Below are 360 nucleotides of genomic sequence, written 5' to 3'. Positions count from 1 at the left end.
AGATATAAAGACGAAACATTAACGGGATCGAGAGAGAAAGAGAGTATGAGGGATGATAAAAGAGAGAAAGGGAAAGAGAGAATGTCAAAATAATCGAGACAGAGACAGCCAGAAACAACGAGAGAAAAAGAGAAAACGAGAGACAGAGAGAAACGGAAGAAAGACCAAACTTATACAAACGAGAACTAGGAAGTGGAGAAAGGATATGATGAAATGAAAACAGGGAAAACCCAGACATGAGAAGGACAGAAATAGCGCCATCTGCGCACAAGATATAGGAATTCCTCTCTGTAGCAGTGTGACGTCATAGGGTGATATTTTGCATTCGCCGTCGGTCGCGGAAGAATTAGTGTTGATAGA

The sequence above is a fragment of the Penaeus monodon genome, chromosome 31 (assembly GCF_015228065.2).
Source record: "Penaeus monodon isolate SGIC_2016 chromosome 31, NSTDA_Pmon_1, whole genome shotgun sequence".
Taxonomy (NCBI): domain Eukaryota; kingdom Metazoa; phylum Arthropoda; class Malacostraca; order Decapoda; family Penaeidae; genus Penaeus; species Penaeus monodon.
This window is presented reverse-complemented; position numbering follows the sequence as displayed.